The sequence below is a fragment of the Entelurus aequoreus genome, linkage group LG12 (assembly GCF_033978785.1).
Source record: "Entelurus aequoreus isolate RoL-2023_Sb linkage group LG12, RoL_Eaeq_v1.1, whole genome shotgun sequence".
Taxonomy (NCBI): domain Eukaryota; kingdom Metazoa; phylum Chordata; class Actinopteri; order Syngnathiformes; family Syngnathidae; genus Entelurus; species Entelurus aequoreus.
In genome coordinates, this window is record NC_084742.1 from 16590038 (window position 1) to 16610330 (window position 20293).

Sequence of the window (20293 nt, forward strand, 5' to 3'; positions counted from 1 at the left end):
CTGAAAAGATTTGTTGAGACAATTGTTGAACATTAGTCCCCACCATTTTTTTAACCCATAAAAATACACCTGTCACACTGATGAAAGAAAAAAAGGGTGACAAAGGTACAACTTCATAGAAATCAATTGGTTATTGACACGGAGAAAACAAAGAAAGGTAAAATATCAACAATCTGCTACCTAGTTGTCCAGAAATAGGTCGTGCGGTAACGTATGCCTTCGCCGTGGCACCTCGTTTGTCAGGATTGCTAGCCGCTGACCTCCTCTCGCGGAGCGCCAAAGGGGCGACGTCACACACGAGCGGGCGCCTTCTGAAGCGCGCGGCACATATAAATGCACAAATAAATCAAAAACGTGACACGGTGACCTACAAGACGTGTGCTAACCATGACCCCAAGACAACAAAAACAGAGCGAGGGTCATTTGAGGAGAAAATGCAGCAAAGACGAAAGATTCTCCTGTTAAACACAGCAGAAAGATGTTGTTGGTTTGGAGTTAAACGGATGCAGAGATAAGAGTTGCCTCATTGCAAACTAACACATTTGGCGAAGGAACATTCATTTGAGAGATGTTGGATAGTTCAGAATTGTAATGTTTTTTAATGTAACTCATTTGCACATTGCGATTGTTTGCGTGACTTTAGGACGCCAAGACAGCAAGCGACATGCAAGTGAGATGGTCCCTTTAATAGGAACACCAGGAAAAAACAACAACACAGGTTGTGCAGGAACTTAAGTAGACAATGCAATTCACCGAGGCATACAGGAAACAATGAACCAGGCAGTTGACGCTCCTGTATAAACCCTCCTAATTGCCAACCAGAAACAGGTGGGGAGAGTAGCGCTCAGAAGCAGGCGTAAACTTACTGCAAAACAAAACACAATACAAGAAGTAGAACAAAAGTAAGAGTGCTCAACAGGAAGAAACATCAAACAAAGGAAAATAAATAAATAAATAAAAAGTTGACACACAGACCGTGACATATTCTAAGGATTTCAGTACACAAGTCAGACCTTACTAGTTTGCTGCCTCGACGGGCAGCTGTGGGAATCTAAACAGATAAGCAACTTGTGGTTCTGGACCATTTGAACTAAAGATTGTTTTACATTTTGAAAACGGGTACAGTTGTGCTTAACTTTTTGTGTGCCCCTCCTTTTGTAGGATTCAATATTAAATATAAGTAGAATATTCTTTTGCCAAAATCTTGCTCTTGTTTTCGTACACCGACTCCGATATTGTCAAGTAAAAATTGCACACAAAGAACTAGACACTTTGTCCGCAAATCATTCCTCGAAATCTGGTGTCCAAACAAAGAATCCCACATGTTGGTGACTCATTTTTTTAATTGAGTATGACTGCAAAATAATCAACCATTGGACCAAAATAGCCAGCAATTTGACCAAGAAGGTGAGAAACACTACTGAATTAAAGAAAGTGGTAGCAAAGTAAGAAGACAGTTTTCCCCTGCCCTCCATTGATTGCCATCTTCACCTAGTTTTTAATAAAACGTAAAAAGGATGTTAACTGTTTATTTATACATTTTATTCATTATTCATTATGTATTTCACATTTTTTTCTGCATGTAAAACTATAATTATTACCCCCCAGTCAGTTAGTTAGTTAGCAATATAGCTGAAAAAAATATTTTCTGATTCTGATGAAACTTTTGGAAAATGTCAGAAATGGGATAAGAAACAACTGATTATATTTTGGGGGTGATCAGGATAACTGTCTGGAGTCAGGATTTTTTTGACAATTGGGAGTTTGGGCCTTGCCGTGTTCTGCTCGTTCCGAGTGCTTTTCTACTTGTCTGCAAAATATTTTTGTGTTCGTACTTTGGAGTGTCTGGACAGAGTTCATTGGATTTACATTATATTTAACAAGAAAAATTGCTTCGGTTTTCGACAGTTTGTATAACAAAAGCTGAGGTATTACTGTCTCACTCGATACAAGGTGATGCAAAGTGAATGAAGTGAGGTTTCCAAGGATGGCCAAGTAAGCATGTCAATAATATATGCATTCCGTCAATTATTGGCTTTCTTAGTTGCCATTGGCTCATAAAAAAACTTGATTTTGTGCATTTGAATATGGAGTGGGCAGCTCTCAGCCTCCCAGCAGCCTCGAACACTACTCAGCATTTGCACCCAATTAGTCAGCAAGACTGGAGGCCTTTGTGTGTCAGAGAGAGACAGTCTCAACCGACTGCAAATCCTTCATTGATTCTCCAAACTGGACCGTAACACATAGTGGAAGAAACTCTACTGTGGCCTAATTAAAGCTGTCAAGAAAAAAGTGAAAAAACAACAACAATGGTGGCCAGATAAACAGCTCCTCTCAAAATATGTACAGAACTTGAAAACACCCCCCACACACACTACTCTTTCTGCTGACAACTTCATCTTTAACAAATCGATTTCAAGACAAAAAGTTGCCACTTTAACGGCGTGCCTAGTTGGCCCAAGATCCATCTTGGGCTGTCATTACTGTCATTGTTTTCGATACGAGCGTCGAGATGATGGATTGGTGAGTTTGTGTGCGCGCGCAGATGGATTTTTGCCAACAGAGGTGATAACATTTGAGTAATGCGGCAGGGTCTGAGCAGTAAAAGTGCCATCTGCAGCCGAGGAGTCGAGGACACTGGGCAGTGGGGGAGTTCAGGCGGGGTAACTGGGATAAAAGGGCTGCGACTGGCCATGTCAGGGCAATTTTGTTTATTAGCACAAAAGCTAAGCTGTCGACAAAAGCACTCAGCGGATAATAGAACAGGTGATAACACAAACCTACACATCAGAAGCATCAGCCAGGTTGCTATGGAGACTGAACAGACCTGGCTGCGAGCTTCACGTTGACAACTCAGCCTGGCGTGTGAAATCTTAATAACCTTAAATAATTCACTTACCCGCCCTGACGCGCTCAGACAAACATTGACAAGCAGCAAAGGTTGTAATACAGTAGTGGGCGTCAATTACCGCTAAAGGATCATGATTAGTGATCAGCACATAAAACACTTACTCGCAGCATTGCCAATGTCAAATTCAAACCCTTTCGAGATCAGATTTCTGGCTAATTATCCATTTGTTGGGATTGTTCCTGCAAATGTATGCATTCCAAGCACCAGTGGGAACCGCGCTGCAATAAATGGTATTGATCACGTTTACTCCACACTCTCAAAGCTGGCCTCCAGCAATTACTTGATATTCTTCTCAAGGTGTAGCATCCCCCCTTTCGAACCAACATCGAAATCCACTTCCTGGGCAACAACTGGTGATTGCGCTTGACAGCATGTAATTATCTGTCATTAGCAAACAGATGTCAGAGTCTATGCTTTGGAGCCCCATAATTGTCTATGTCATGCCCTGTGTGTATGTGCGTGTGTGCTAGTGTGTGTGTGTGTGTGCGCACGGAAGAATACTTAGGCTCTAAAATGGCATTATGTATTTATACCGACAGAGAATTAGGGTGAATGAGTTAACGCACCGCATCCTAAGCCGCTCTGATTGCTGAAAGAGAGAACGGTCTTGACCGTCTACAGCATGATCTCTAAACAGTGGCGGGTTCGAACTCGGCCGTAAAAAACATTTAAATGTAACAGAAAAAGCCAATAAATGTAAATGTTTTAAATTTATTGGAAATGTTCATATTTAAAATAATAATAATAAAATGTAATGTACCGTGATACTGTAAAAATAAAAAATGTGGGGTCTTTTTTAGTAAAACACACAATTTGTCTGCAAATCTTTTAATGTTTTTGTATTTTTTACCATTTATGTAAAATATACAAAATGTAAATTAAAAAAAATGTTTTCTATTTTTTAAAACATTTTGTATTAGAAAAAAAATGTAATTAAAATAAAATAAAAAATATACACTACCGTTCAAAAGTTTGGGGTCACATTGAAATGTCCTTATTTTTGAAGGAAAAGCACTGTACTTTTCAATTAAGATAACTTTCAACTAGTCTTAACTTTAAAGAAATACACTCTATACATTGCTAATGTGGTAAACGACTATTCTAGCTGCAAATGTCTGGTTTTTGGTGCAATATCTACATAGGTGTATAGAGGCCCATTTACAGCAACTATCACTCCAGTGTTCTAATGGTACAATGTGTTTGCTCATTGGCTCAGAAGGCTAATTGATGATTAGAAAACCCTTGTGCAATCATGTTCACACATCTGAAAACAGTTAAGCTCGTTCACACATCTGAAAACAGTTTAGCTCGTTTACAGAAGCTACAAAACTGACCTTCCTTTGAGCAGATTGAGTTTCTGGAGCATCACATTTGTGGGGTCAATTAAACGCTCAAAATGGCCAGAAAAAGAGAACTTTCATCTGAAACTCGACAGTCTATTCTTGTTCTTAGAAATTAAGGCTATTCCACAAAATTGTTTGGGTGACCCCAAACTTTTGAACGGTAGTGTATATATATACGTGTTTGTGTATTTTTGTAAATAGCTGTGTCTATTTAAAAAAAAAAGTCAGAGTCCTCTGCAGTAAACAATTGTTTTGCATAACAGGGCTATTTTTTTCCTTAGCATATGCAATCCTTTTATTTTACTCTGATGTCACCCAAGTGTTGAAGTTGTTCAGTGTGTACATGAATAGACAGACTACACTGAAAAAGCTTTCGTATTGGGGCTGCTGAAAAACATTCTCAGGGCAAAAAGGGAGTATGGCGCTACTAGGGGAGAAAGTAAAATTCAATCCAAATTAAAAGAGCAGTTAATTAAAAATGATTTTGTCACTTATAAACATGCTCATTCACCAAATGTCTTGTGTGTTTAGTGTGAGGAGAGGTTTTCTCTTCAGTTATTTTGGATGAAAGTTAATAAAAGAAGCTACCCAGAACATTCCATAATGGCATTAAATACAAAGTTGTATTTACAGTCAAAGCTGTATATAGCGACCAAACAGGGAAAACAGTAAAAGTGACCACTTAAGACAGGTTGTCATGATGAACTGTGTCTTACTTTTAACTTGTGGCACTGTACCTTCATCTGTGAAGAAGTTGCTTCGAGTGTTTGCAGAGATTACCCTGTTACCCCGAAAAAAATACTTTTAATGGTGTGCTCGGTGACTATTATTTATGGCAATGGAGGAGACAATGAACTGTAAGTAATAACAGTATGTTCTTCAGCATGAAAAAAGGTAAGCTTACCAGAGAGCTTAAAACAAAATAAACTACAAAACTAGAATCACTTATATTACTGACTGTGTATACAAACTCAAACAAAGATCCCACACAGACATACAAGTGAGACTGGCTTAAATAGCGCTTACATGAAGATCAGCAGCAGGTAGCATACATGATCACTAATCACCCCTAGGTTGAAAAGAGGGGTGAAGCTACAGCAGGGACGACACAAACAAAACTGGACGTGGAAATTAAGTAATTCTGATTCTGAAACCAAATAAGAGTGCAAGACATTAAGTGAACCAAAAACAAGAAAAACACCCAAATACTAGACAAATAATGACCTGGAGTAAAAGGTCATAACGCTGGTGGCGCCCCCTAAAGAAGCAAATTCTCCGTCTCCAGCTCCACCAACACTTTCCGGTACCACTCATCCATCCGTACCATGCTTTACTTCTGAGAGGTCGCTTGTTGGTTGAAAAGCTGAAAGTGGAGCTGACAGCGCCCCTGCTGGTGAAGGTGGGCGGCGCCCTTGTAGGGGGCGGAAGCCTAGCAGGAAAAAGAATTGGTGTGAGAGGAAGCTGTGTGTCACCACCCTCACAGCTACCAGTGCTAGCTTCCCCCTCAGGAAGCGGATACCAGACGCAAGTACCCACCGCATGAGCAACAGCCATGGGTGGGAGTCAGCATGCAGCGTGCAGGCAGAAGTGTATTTAATGTCCAAATGTTTAAAAACACAAATACAGTGCAGCAGGGAAATGCACATAATAGCACAGGGGAAACTGTGCATGCAAAAAAGGTAAGCTTAACAGAGAGCTTACAACAAAAGAAAATACAAAACTAGAATCACTAGTACAGGGGTCGGCAACCTTTACCACTCAAAGAGTCATTTTGACCCGTTTCACAAAATAAAGAAAACAATGGGAGCCACAATTCTCTTTTGAAATTTAAAATGAAATAACACTGCATACAAATTTTTTTTTTGCTTTATGCTATGTATAAACCAGGGGTCTCAGACATGCGGCCCACACCTCAATATGAAAATTTAATGTTAGTGCGGCCCGCAAGTTTTATATGAATGCCGCTTGACAGCATCACACTTGCCAACCCTCCCAATTTTTCTGGGAGACTCCCGAATTTCAGAGCAACTATTCTCTCGAATGTCTGCTGATTTTCACCCAAACAACAATAATAAGGGCGTGCTATGATGGCACTGCTTTTAGCGCCCTCTACAACCTGTACAAACAGCTTGCCAGCCCAGTCACATATTGTATGCGGCTTCTGCAGACACACATAAGTGACTGCAAGGCATACTTGTTCAACAGCCATACAGGTCACACTGAGGGTGCCCGTTTAAACAACTTTAACACTCTTACTAATATGCGCCACACTGTGAACCCCCACCAAACAAGAATGACAAACACATTTCGGGAGAACATCTGCACCGTAACACATAACATAAACACAACTGAACAAATACCCAGAATCCCATGCATCCCTAACTCTTCCGGGCTACATTATACACCCCTGCTACCACCAACCCCCCGGAAGAGTTAGGGATGAATGGGATTCAGGGTATTTGTTCTGTTGTGCGGATGTTCTCCCGAAATGTGTTTGTCATTCTTGTTTGGTGTGGGTTCACAGTGTGGCGCATATTAATAAGAGTGTTAAAGTTGTTTATATCACAACCCTCAGTGAATCCTGCATGGCTGTTGACCAAGTATGCCTTGCAGTCACTTGCGTGTGTAAGCAGAGGCCGAATACTACATGTGACCGGGCCGGCATGCAGATAGCATGGTGTAAAAGCGGTCGCGACGACGTGTTGTAGAGGACATTAAAGACTGCCATCACGGCACGCCCTCAATATTGTTGTCCGGGTGAAAATCGGAGAATGTTTGCCCCGGGAGATTTCCGGGAGAGGCACTGGAATCCGGAAACCTCACGGAAAAATTGGGGGGGTCGGCAAGTATGCAGCTGAGCCGCATCAGAGTGATCAAAGAGCCGCATGCGACTCCGGAGCCGCGGGTTGCCGACCACTGCACTAGTACAATTGAACGTAACTCCAACAATCTCAAACAATGATCCCACACCGACATACAAGTGAGACTTGCTTTAATACTGCCCAGGTGAAGATCACCAGCAGGTGAAACACAATCACTAATCACCCCCAGGTGGAAAACACAGTACAAAGCAGCAGGGTTGAATCTACTGCAGGGACAACAAAAACAAAACAGGACGTGGAAACAAAATAAGAGCGGAAGACAAGACGTGAATCAAAAACACAGGAAAAACACCCCAAAACTAAACAAAGAATGACCCGGCGTAAGAGGTCGTAACAGAAAACACTTTTAATTAATTGTGCATATGGCAACTAAAAGTATCTTATCTATATTATTTGATTTAAATTGAATTAATTTACAATTATTTTTTATAATGATTGTAATTTTATTAATGATTTTATTCGCTTTCTTGTAATTTTACATAGGTAAAGATAAGGTTAATCACTTTGATTTACCTTGAGCACAAATATAAATAAAACTTGCCTTGCCACTGCATCATGGCATACAGTTTTTATGCTAGTGGCTGCAAAACAGAGTATAAATACTATAAAGCGATGCAAAATAAGTGGTTGCTGGCCGCGATAAACAGGTGGCCACTACTGACAAGCTTTATAACACTACTTTTCCCTGCAGGGGAAGTTTTTGTGACTGCTTTCGGCAAGCGATCGCCATAGATAGGCGGCCGCCATAGGCAGGTTTGCCTGTACTTGTGTATGACTGGATACTGCACGCTGACAACTACTAAAACAAAGCTCTGCAACAAAATAGTCAACAAAAAACATGCGGCACCTGTAACTCCTGCACATCAACCACACTATTATCATCTTCTGCCTGGAAGACAAACTCCAGCCTGGCACCAATAGTAAGTCTGTATTTAATGTTTGTGTTATGTAAATTGTTTATTTCATATATGTCTTTTCCTTATTTTATACGTCGTTACATGACAGCAATATTAGATGACTTTGAGGTTTGCCAGAAGCCGACACAAACGAGCCCAGCACGCTCAAAAAGGTTGATGACGATGAAGAGACCTCTCATTCATGCACTGCAGCCCTAAAGTAAACCAAAAGTAAACGGTTCTTAAATTGGAAAAAGGGCCGTGTTCCTATTATCCGTCTCCATCTACAGCAGAGGCGCAATGATGGCGAATGAGAAACGGGATAAAGACAAAGACGGGCAGAGTAACCATAGATGAGAGACTCAGCATTATTTTTTCTTTATCTCCCACGATTCTCCCGCCTGCAGGCATGAAGCTAGGTTCTGCGTTTTGAATCCTGATTTTGCCGCCCGTAGGGGAAAGTCGGGTTCTGAGGGGAGCTGTCACCCATCAAGGACGGGACACGGCGGCCGCGTGTGAACCGAGAGCGATAAAGGACCACGTCAACATCCTGGTGACACTTGAAAGCACTTATCTATTTGCAATTATTCTTTCCTGCAGCACTCCCCAGCCACTTCAGCAAGAATGTCAGAGTCATTAAAGGATTTTAATGGATGGAGACACTTGATGAGTTTTTCAACCAACATTAGCGCTCCTTGCGTCTGGCTCGGGGCCCCGACGCTAAATCTTCCGTTGGCGCTTTTTAATTGTTATTCAACTGCACGTTCGATATCGACTCTATTCCGGATTATCGCACCGCAATACACATTTGTTTACTTTTATGTCGCCGTTTAATCAATTATCGCAAACGTCGTCGCCGGGGCTTCTCTAGAGATTTCGATTGGCAGCGCTTTAAAGAGCAGGAAAATTAAAAAAGTTTGATGAGGGGAAATTACAATCTGAATGCTTGATTTGGACGACAGATTAGTACACACAACATACACAAATAAGGTACGCCTGTCTTGATAATACTATTTACTAAACACCCTCTTTCTCTATGATTGCTTTTGTTTGACATTGAATACCTTGTGGCAGTGTTTTTCAACCACTGTGCCGCGGTACACTAGTGTGCCGTGAGACACAGTCTGGTGGGCCGTGGGAGTTTATGTAATTTCACCTATTTGGGTTAAGAATATTCTTTGCAAACTAGTAATTATAATCCGCAAATGTGCCGTTGTTGAGTGTCGGTACTGTCTCAAGCTCGGCAGAGTAACCGTGTAATGCTCGACGACAGCGGGAGGCAGGGTGCAGGGAAAAAGGTGTCTAATGCTTAAACCAAAAATCAAAAAAAGGTGAGTGCCGCTAAGAAAAGGCATTGAAGCTATGCAAAACGAAACTAGAACTGAACTGGCTGCAAAGTAAACAAAAACAGAATGCTGGACGACAGCAAAGACTTACAGCGTGTGGAGCAGACGGCGTCCAAAAAGTACATCCGAACATGACATGAAAATCAACAATGTCCACACAAAGAAGGACAGCGACAACTTAAATAGTCTTGATTGCTAAAACAAATGGGGTCCGGGGAATAGCGCTTGAGGAAGACATAACAGGAAAATACCAACAAAACAGGAAAAGTCACCAAAATAGCAGCGTAAGACAACATCTAAAACACTACACAGATGAAGACACCAAAAAACTCCAAATAAGTCACGGTGTGATGTGACAGGTCGTGATAGTACGTAGAGACAAGAGCTATAGTGATGCATGCTTGGTTATAGTTTGAATTCATATACAACACTTGTGAGAACGACTTTTTATTGTCAATATCAGCTGCTGAGTTTAATTTTTAATGTTTTCTGCTGGTGGTGTGCCTCTGGATTTCTTCAATGAAAAAAATGTGCCTTGGCTCAAAAAAGGTTGAAAAACACTGCCTTGTGGTCCAGCAATGCTTGTGCAATTCCCACATCTACCTTTAGATGGCAGTGTGTCGACTTCCCCTGCCAGCCTCTCTATTATGGATGTTTCAATGACTTTTCACATACAGTTTTATGCATATGCTCGTCCCTCCACACATCAACGCCGACAACTGACATCCTGCTGTTTGCACCCTGATGCTACCCATGCCATTGTAGTGCGTGGGTGTAGTGCATGTGGCGGCAAGCATGTGTGTGTTTGCACAACAGCACAAAAGAAAGAGTGGGTGTGCAAGGTATAAAGATGCACCACGGAAATGATGGGAGCGTGTGTGTGTCCTGGTGCTTACAGCAGCAGATATAAATTGGCTTCATAATCAGCAGCTTTACTTGGGCGAGAGCGCAGCTAATGGGATATAAAGCAGAGGTCTATTTACACGAACCAAGATGGATGACAGACAAAATGGACTGTCGCTGTGAGATAACACGTCTCAGTGTTATTGTTTTGCAGCTTGACCCCAGGCGGCACGCACAAGCAATTATTCCAGGTCAGCATTTAAGCTGCACACCTCTAATGATAAACACTAAGGATGTGACGGTATTTCGGTTTCAAAGCCTTCACAATAACACCGTGACGTGTGACAATATCAAACAAAAACTTGGTGAGTGTAGTTTTTGTTTGGCGTATTGGCGTTGGATCTGTAAATAGACTACATCTCCTAAAACCCTCTGCGCAGCACGGGAACGGTAAGGTGGGGGGCATGGAACGCCGTAAGCAGGCAGTGAAATGTGTTCGTACTCGTAGTAAATAAAAGAATACTTTTTTTGGACATTAAATACGCCCATAACTGGTTGAGGTGTGTTGCTAACAAACAAGCTGAGGCAGAAGCATAACCTCTTTGGTGGAGGTAAGAAAGTCTGCGTTCTGCAAAGCAAAGCGCGCCATTTTCATTTCGAGCGTTTCCATGGCGACACAGCTGGTCTCGTCTGAGGAAATCACACACACAAAAAAATGTTCAACGCAGGAAACATGAGTAAACTAAAAAGCTGCTTAATACATCCTCAATCCATCTATTTTTCTACGGCTTGTCTCTGTCGATGTCGCGGAATAGGCGCGGCCGAAGCCGGTTCCAGCTGCACTTGGGCGAAAGGCAGGGGTGGACAAGTCGGCATCTCATAAAAATGTATACAGAAAATATATTTGAAGCCAAACATCAGTTAATAAGGTATTTATACTATCAGAAGTTATTAGTTTACTTTTCTGGGAAACAACATTTTCCAGACTGATATAAAAAAATGTCCACTGTAGAGGACACTGTCTACCATAATGTAAATGTTGAAAGACACTAAACTGTAGATTATTGTTATACACTTCTTAAATTGGATGTTTACATTGTTACTTTAAAGACATCAACTGTAAGTTATTCTTTTTAATATGTGCTTGAAACACTAGATGTTCCTACACATTTATTTACACTTAAAAATACTTGTTTGAAGTAATAAATACGATTAGAAAATTCTAGTATTATGTTTGTGTTCAATTAAAGTACGCGTGTTTATACTCAACATTCATGCCACTTCATTTAACACACTATGGCATTTTTATGAAGCTTTATTTTTTGGTTATATACACTGCAATAATATTGTACCGTGGCCTTAATACCGTGATAATATCGTAACGTGAGATTTCGATGCCGTTACATTCCTAATAAACACCAATCATCACACACACCGCTCAAAATCAACTTATCGTTAATCTTATGCAAATTCAGGAAGTATGCAAATCTGGCGTACCAAAAGGTACAGGACTAGGTCCACTACCACTGTGACTTTTATGTGCTTCCCAGTTATGTTTGTGTGCCAGTTTGTGTGCATTTGTGCACGCAGAGCAGCGCAGGCCAATTAAAATGGGGGCAGATTGATGAGCACCCGACAAGCAGCGAGGCAGCTGCTTCCTGCAAACAACAGGAAATGAGACGGCCTTGTTTAGCTGACGCCGCTGAGTCACCAACCTTAAAGACAAATCACAGTCTTGCCGCAGCTCTTCCATCTTCCTAACGCTTGCCCTCCATCTTTTCTAAACTCCCTCCAAGTCTGCGGCAGAGAACACCTTAGCACTAGCAACATTAGTCTTTTCCTTCGAAGCTTATATTTTTTGAAAAAGGCGTGCAGCAGACTACCTAATGTTATTATGTTCCTCGTGGGTATTAAGCCTCCGTTTGAGTATGAACAGTGGTGTTCGTCTTTATGATTTGGCTTTTTAAAAAAACAAAAAAGGTGACCTAAACATACAAATGTACGCAAACTAGAAAGTCAGGACACCCACATGTTGCTAAAATGTATACTACATTACCCAGAAGGCTTAGCTACATAGATAGGAACGGGAAGTAGATCTGAGCTATGCACAGGACAACAATTGACAATAAATAGTTGATACAGTTGATACTGTATATTGTTACACACTGTTGTTTCTGTTTCACAAGAAACAAAACATTTTGATTGGACAGTTGATGTGGGTGTTTAAGCACAGCTGAGAGACACATTTCATAGGTGAAAACGTTGCTGGTTGGCCAAAATGTGTGGCAAAGTTGCAAAGTTTGGACAAAGTTGCAAGGCCGTGCATAATTGGTTGAATTTGTGTGAATTGACGTGATCATAGCATCGCAAAATCCTGGGACGGACAGATTTTTCGGATGACCCATGATTTTTCTGTTGATGTCTCATCCATCCAGGTCATTGCATTCCCAGGGTATTCAATCGATCGCAACTGGACTACTTAGTTTGTTTGTTTTAATTTTGTTTAAAAATGTATTTCTATTTTATTTTATTCTCTACATTTTTGTTTTTACTTTATATTTATTATATATAATTATAATTACATATACATTATTGTATTTTATTTATATAATTTAACGTATAATTTTTAATATATAATATAATGTATGTATGATTTCCTATTCTTTTTCTGCTTAATTCAATAAATTATTTTCAAATATTTGTCAATCATGTTCTATTTTATAACCTTTTCGATATTTTTTCAGTTTGGCAGGGGGGAAAAAAAGCACATTTACATATTAAACAAGCATGAACTCAAGGAACAGGTAAGGATGTAAATACACAGGATTCATTCATATGCAATAGCAGTTAACTCTTCCTCTCTAATGCTACCCAGCGTAGATCCAGAGAAGATGCCCCGCTGTCACAATGGGAGACTACTGCCTTTAAACGACGGCTTTTGTGCGCTTTGTGCAAAATCGGTCAATAGAGACAGGTGACGGCACCCTCCATGGCTGGTCCTATGGTGTGAGAAGCAACAGGGGACACAACCCTTTGATGGGACAGTCATATATGAGCAGGTGGTAGATAGGATAACATAAGTGGCCTTTAAACATCATTCAAACAAACAATGTCGTCATTTTGCCCTGTTGGGCAATTCTGGAGCGGAACTGAGCAAGTATCAGCTGTGAGAAAGTGCACAAGCTATGTTGTTACTCTAACCACAGCTGATGGTTTCAATAGGCTCCCTTTTACGCCGTGAAACCGGACTCAAATAGCTAAGGCAATCCCTCGGAAAGCCAAGTGTGAAAAGTAGCGAGGGGGGAAAAAAAGCACTTAACCTGCACAGAAAGGGGATGGCTGGGGGAAAGATGAACGCGAGGAGTTGATTTGGCCGGTGGAAAGCTGAGCTGAGCAAGAGAAGGTCAAAAGGGATGACTGAGGGTGCAAATGGTTTTAAGATTTGTACATGGATATAAGAGCTACAGCGATGTAGGATGTAGATTTCAGCTGCAAATGCCTTGAGAAGGTGCTGCAGCCATGTGAAAAAGGGATGACACCCTATATTGAAACTCTGCTGCATGAGAAAGGGTGAAAATGTGTCAAAAAGGCTAATATTTTTCTAACAAATACAACACACAGGGACGCTGTTATTAAACCCCCATAAGTTAACTTGAAATTCCTCAATGCGCTCTACAATCCAAAACCAACTGTAATTTTGATGTGTTTAGTAAAATCAACAAATTAAATAGGAATGTAACTTTATTGCAGGTACCACGGTATTGCAGTTTCAAAGTCGTAATGCCATGACGTGTGACGGTATCACAAAAACTTGGTGAGTGTAGTTTTTTTCTGCCGCTCTAGCGTTGGCCGGGTCTGATATAAACTACACTCCCTGGACCCTCTGCGCAGGGCAGGATTGGCAATGTGGGGGCGTGAAACGGCGTAAGCAGGGAGTGAAGTGTTCGTAGTAGATAAGTGCAATTGCTCTTTTGGACATTTCCTGAAAATGTCATCAAAATCTGACCATAACTATTTAGTTATGTTGCTAACAAACACACAAACAAACGCTGGCGAAAACATAACCCTTTTTGGCGTAGGTAAGAAAGTCTGCGTTCTGCAAAGCACAGCACACCACTTTCGTCTCTAGCGGTTCCATGGCGACACAGCCAGCCGGGCGGAAGGCAGTGTACACTCTGGACAAGTCGCCTGCACCTCATAAACCGTCACCCAGAATGTATATTTGAAACCCGCAAGGCTAAACATCAGTTTTTGAGGTATTTACTTTACTAAAAGTTAGGTTGTTAGTAACATTTTCTGAGAAACAGCATTTTCCAAACTGACATAACAAATGTCTACTATAGAGGACATTGCTTCCCATAAAGTAAAAGTTGAAAGACACTAAAGTGAACATTGTTGTTTTACACTTGTTCCACTGAATGTTTGAATTGTCGCTTTAAAACATATCAGCTGTAAAAAAAATAATAATAATTGAAACAGTGAATGTTCCTGCACATTTATTTGCACTTAAACATACATGTTTGTAGTAATAACTATGGTTAGAACATTTGAGCATTATGTTTGTGTTCAATTACAGTAAGTGTGTTTATCCTAAACATCCCTGTCACTTCATTTTACACACAGTAAAAGTCTTTTTTTGGAAATATACCACAATAATATTGTACAGTGACCTTAATACTGTCGTAATATCTCACCGTGAGATTTTAATACCATTACATCCCTATTCTTAACCATAGGACCGTGAGATAAAAACATGTTTCTCAGCTCTGGTCCGTAAGCATCACAGCGGTACTCAGTTGTTATACATTTGTCCACCACTTGTGGCAATAATGTGGCGGGCAGTTGACTAAATGATTCATTACAATTTCAATCAGAAAAAGTTTGAAGCAAAAGTCTCTTTAGAGCAAAAATTATCAACAAAGTGTTGACCCCGTATTTTCATTTGCACTTTATTTTATCGACAGTTTATTTAACAAACATAATTATCATTCAATTATTATTGATCATTTTGTTCAAATGAAAGGGACAAGTGATAGAAAATGGATGGATGGATGGATGTCATTATTTTAGCACTGCATATTTGTATGTACATTTATTTTTATATATTTTTTCATCAGTCCCTTTTTTTGCATTCTTTTGTATTCATTTTGCAATGAACCTGACCTAAGCCTCGTTGTTATAAGTGACGGTGTATGTGTTAAATAAATAATCATCTTTGTGATTAAGACATGCTTTAATATCATTTTACAAGGTTTACACCCGTTCAACTGGATAGTAAGATATAATTTTTAAATATGAATATGATCAAGAGTAAGATTACTAATTCAGTGGTAATATTTGAGTGGGTACTGGGCCCCTATGTACTGGAAAAGTTGGGCCTCGAGGTCAAAAAGTTAATGAAATCCCTGCTTTAGAGGTCTGCTGAACACAGAACAAAACATGGCCATCAACCAAAAGCAGGGGGGACTTGCAACTAATTGGCCAAATATAAAACTTTGAGGATAAGTATGTGAACGTGTCTTCCAAAGCATCTTAAGCAAAAACCCTTTGGGGGCGCCACAAATTATAATTGCATTCAGACTTTATGCAAATAATACATAATGTACCACGCACAACCTAAACAACACTTTAATGTCTTATCTCTTCATTTATTTCATCACCGCTGTCATCACTTCTTGCTTATCTTATGTAATGCTCTTTGCAATGCTGTTATCTCTCATAAACCTCCTTTGCCTCTATTCGACGTCTCCCATTCCTTCAAGACCTTCATGTTAAACACTGTGGGCTTTCCATCCTGTGGGTAGTAAATTGAAATAGTTCTCGGGGCCCGGGTGAAGGCCTGATTGAATTTAAAAAGAAAAGTGCAGGGAAAGAGAACTAGTGGCGAAAGATCTGTAACACACCCCAGGGCTCCCCAAGCTATCAGGAGAGCAGATGAGGAGTGGGTGGGAAGGAGGTGAGTAAGGGGCAAGGGAGGTAAAAGAGGAGGGAAGTGGACAACATCAGGAAAGAGGTGAAGAAAGATGGACGTCACTTTAAAGAACGCCTCAATCAGGGTTTGCATGGCCCGTAGGGGAGGAAAAATGTGGTGACAGCTCTCATATTGGCGAAGGCCTGCAAAATGCAATTTCTGCTCCGAGGAGAGGTGTCCGTCATATACAAGCTACAGCTGGGATAATACCGCCACACATCACAACGCAGAGAGCGGACATAAAATGAAGGTGGATGCCGCTCAGAGTGACACTGGCCTTTTTGTACACATCACAGCCAGAAGGGGCGAATAATATGATGTGAGGGGTTAAATTATTCATCGATTCTTTGGTGCTGCTGGTTGTTGTCGTGTCCACTGGCGAGGCCAACCTTGACATTTAACTTTGTTGTGTTGCACTTTGGGGTTCGTGTTCACAGCTGAATATCGGGCGCTAGAGCCTTTGTCAATAAAGTATATGAGCTATGAGTGTGACCAAAGGTGGGAGTGAGAGAAGGGAGAGCAGAAGACTGTCAGGTCCAAATGTTTAAATGCATCTCATACAAAAATACCGTATGCCCTCTGTTGGCTGTTAGTTTGAGAGATCTGACTGGATGCTGTAATTGTCATGTGTGTGTGTGTTTTTTTTCTTTGTTTGTCACTTCCAAATCAAATCACTTGTTCCTAATCCCATTTCGTAAAAGTTTCATCAAAGTGTACCCATAACTTTTTGAGTTATGTTACTAAACTCACTCACCCAAGGTTAATAAAATGTTTTCGCACTTTGAGAAAATGGAGTGAAATTGTTTTTTTTGTAAAAAATTAATTAAATAAATAAATAAATGATAATGATAAATGGGTTATACTTGTATAGCGCTTTTCTACCTTCAAGGTAGAAAGCGCTTTGACAGTATATCCACATTCACCCATTCACACACACATTCACACACTGATGGCGGGAGCTGCCATGCAAGGTGCTAACCAGCAGCCATCAGGAGCAAGGGTGAAGTGTCTTGCCCAAGGACACAACGGACGTGACTAGGATGGTAGAAGGTGGGGATTGAACCCCAGTAACCAGCAACCTTCCGATTGCTGGCACGGCCACTCTACCAACTTCGCCACGCCGTCCATAACTAGATATATATATATATATATATATATATATATATATATATATATATATATATATTCATTTCAGAATACACAATTTAATAAAATAATATTATTTTATTTTAACATTTTTATTAAAATAAAAAATATAGTACAATTACAGACTTACTATTAATTATAATATAAATTCACACATATATTAGTTTTTCATAATAATTGATTTAGTAATAATATTAATGCCATCCATCCACTTCCGCTTATCCGAGGTCGGATCGCGGGGAAGCAGGGAAGCCCAGACTTCCCTCTCCCCAGCGACTTCGTCCAGCTCCTCCCGGGGGATCCTGAGGCGTTCCCAGGCCAGCTGGGAGACATAGTCTTCCCAAGGTGTCCTGGGTCTTCACCGTGGCCTCCTACCGGTCGGACGTGCCCTAAACACCTCCCTAGGGAGGCGTTCGGGTGGCATCCTGGCCAGATGCCCGAACCACCTCATCTGGCTCTTCTCAATGTGGAGGAGCAGCGGCTTTATCAATCAATCAATCAATCAATGTTTATTTATATAGCCCTAAATCACAAGTGTCTCACTTTGAGCTCCTCCCGGATGACAGAGCTTCTCACCCTATCTTTAACGGAGAGCCCCGCCACCCTGCGGAGGAAACTCATTTTGGTCACTTGTACCCGTGATCTTGTCCTTTCGGTTATAACCCAAAGATCATGATCATAGGTTTTATTCTCATCTGTTCTGTTCTTCTCTGCCTTAAATGCAAACGTTGTGCTGTGAATGAGTAAAAACAAAATTGTAATGTACATCTACACAAATAAATAAAATATGTATATATGTATATGTATATATATAATATATGTATAATATTATACATTTATGTATTTCATTCACAGCGCAACTATTGCATTTAAAGCAGAGAATAACAGAACAGATGAGAATAAACTTGCCGTCAATATCTGACATTTGATTTCTGTCTGCCTGTTTTTCCGTTCTAAAGCATGAGGAAGACTTTGCCATTGCGTCGTACCGGAATCCTCTTATTACCTTGGCTGTTTTTTTTTTCTTCGTCCCAAGTGAGCTGGTGTGATATTCAATACTTCTGTTTCCCATCCTTCCAATCTCATTTACACTTGACACCTGACATTTGCATAATGGTTTCACTCCATCGCCTATCTGGTGAAACATGATGGAGGCTGAGAGTGTGTGTCGATCTGCACCGCATCTTTGCGTGTATGTGAAATGACTTCCTTCTTAATCGAACTCATTAAGCCCCCGCACAGCTCACGATGCACCGCATTGGCTGATTTAGTGCAATTTGTCGGTCGGAACTAGCAAACGTGCATGCTAATCAGAGATTGTGTTACTCTAATCAGCCGCAGGTAGGTGAGTGTGTCTGAAAAGATCAACAATAAAGCTTTTCTTTTTTTTCTTCTTTATAACTAAAGTAGCAAGAAATACAGATGAAGAGCTAGAAAAAAGGCACTTTTCTGTTTAATGGCTTTTGTAGTGAATAATAATACAAAACTCCCCTCACACATCCCTTCCAGCCATGAGTGAAGCGATCTACTTAGCACACAGCAATGGAAACCAGCAGGGAATAAATATTACGAATAAAGGATGTTCTAATGTGCTCAAATCCATTAGAAATCTCATATTCGCAATGTAGCAATCAGATTACAAGATGCCCCTAATGTCGTTTCAGGGTTTTCTTCTACTGTGAGACGTCAAAACATAATGGATTTTTCCTGTATCCCCTTCTCTCTTCCCCCTGGTGTTCAGTCCACATGTCCACTAGTAATTCTGGCTTGAAGTCCCAAGGAATCTTCTTATTGGCTCTAAAACTTTCCAGCTAAAATGTTTCACAGAGCCGATTACGAGACAATTTTGAATATTTCTGCTAGCCTTGAAAGAACTTTTAAAAGGAGTAAAGGTGACTAGGATGCAATCAGTCTGCCAGTTTGATTTTCCCATGGCTTTCACACTCAGTGGGGACACTCCAGTGTGAGCGGCTAAGGATCAGAATGCCACTGATGGGAAAGGGAAGGACAAACTGAGCAGGAACATCCATCTCCTTGACTAACAGAGCTTGTACTCTTTCCAGTTTCCCCTCCTCCTTGCTAAACTTTAGATGATTTGTTTCAGGAAAAGGAGATTTTGAAGAAACTATACCCAAAGTCATATTTATGGATAACGAACTACGCATAAAACAATAAGTCGAATAAAATAAAAATGCCGCTATGTGTGGAGATGGTGAATCTGAGGTTGTGTGACTCGTGTATTTGGTGATGAGGACTTGTCAGTAAAGGCTGGACAGTATTTAAAGCTGAAAACTTCAACAAGAGTCCTGGTCCATTTAGGGTGTCTACTGTAGATTACAGTTTCCAGACCATTTTTGGCATCCTGTAGATGTCATCCATTATTGTAGTTTATCTTATTTGCCCGGTGCAGAACCCAGATCAAGACCTACTATTCCTAACTGTGGTTTAAGTTAGAGCTAGCCTTGTAGTCGCAGTCCCAGTCCACTTGGGGTAACCACTAACCAATTTCCAGTTTACTTCAGTACAATACATATATAGTGAAAACAACCTTTGGATGCCCTCCATTGTTGTCTCTTATATGTACATGCTGGAAACCAAACACTAATTGTACCTCAGTTGGCTAATCTCAACTGTTGCACTTTGTGGGAATTTGGTTTAGGTTGTCACCAGTCTTGGTCCACTTGAGGTAACCATTTGACTATCCTCCAATGTTGTCCTTTGTCTCTTATTTGTAACATGGCAGACACCAAAAGAAGACCAACCACTCCAAATATACAACATCCAAAACCAGTGAAGTTGGCACGTTGTGTAAATCGTAAATAAAAACAGAATACAATGATTTGCAAATAAATTTTAACTTATATTCAATTGAATAGACTGCAACGACAAGATATTTAATGTTTGAACCGAAAAACTTCATTTTTTTTGCAATCAATCATTAACTTAGAATTTAAT

General features: G+C 40.5%; 1 protein-coding gene across 1 annotated transcript in view; it reads right to left on the reverse strand.

The window, feature by feature from the left end:
• The window catches only part of exoc4 (exocyst complex component 4), a 162854-nt gene that overhangs the window by 73885 nt on the left and 68676 nt on the right, over positions 1–20293 (reverse strand). The gene's annotated exons all lie outside the window — the stretch shown is intronic.